Here is a 637-nt window from a genome sequence, read left to right on the forward strand (position 1 = left end):
GCCGAGATGAGCACGTGACACCATTCCCACCCTGTCTTAGCGTAACGCGAGTCGAGGCGGACGTCGTCGCGGTAGCGATGACGGACGCCGAGACGAGCACGTGACACCCGTGCCACCCTGTCTTAGCATAACGCGAGTCGAGGCGGACGTTGTCGCGGTAGCGACGACGGACGCCAAGACGAGCACGTGACACCAGTGCCATCCTGTCTTAGCGTAACACGAGTCCAGGCGGACGTTGTCGTGGTAGCGACGACGGACGCCAAGACGAGCACATGACACCAGTGCCACCCTGTCTTAGCGTAACGTGAGTCGAGGCGGACATCGTCGCGGTAGCGACGACGGACGCCGAGACGAGCACGTGACACCAGTGCCACCCTGTCTTAGCATAACGTGAGTCGAGGCGGACGTCGTCATGGTAGCGACGACGGACGCCGAGACGAGCACGTGACACCATTCCCTCCCTGTCTTAGCGTAACGCGAGTCGAGGCGGACGTCGTCACGGTAGCAACGACGAACGCCGAGACAAGCACGTGGCACCATTCCTACCCTGTCTTAGCGTAACGCGAGTCGAGGAGGACGTCATCGCGGTAGCGATGACGGACGCCGAGACGAGCATGTGACATTACTGCCACCCTGT

This window comes from Triticum aestivum, chromosome 5B, assembly GCF_018294505.1.
Source record: "Triticum aestivum cultivar Chinese Spring chromosome 5B, IWGSC CS RefSeq v2.1, whole genome shotgun sequence".
Classification (NCBI taxonomy): Eukaryota; Viridiplantae; Streptophyta; class Magnoliopsida; order Poales; family Poaceae; genus Triticum; species Triticum aestivum.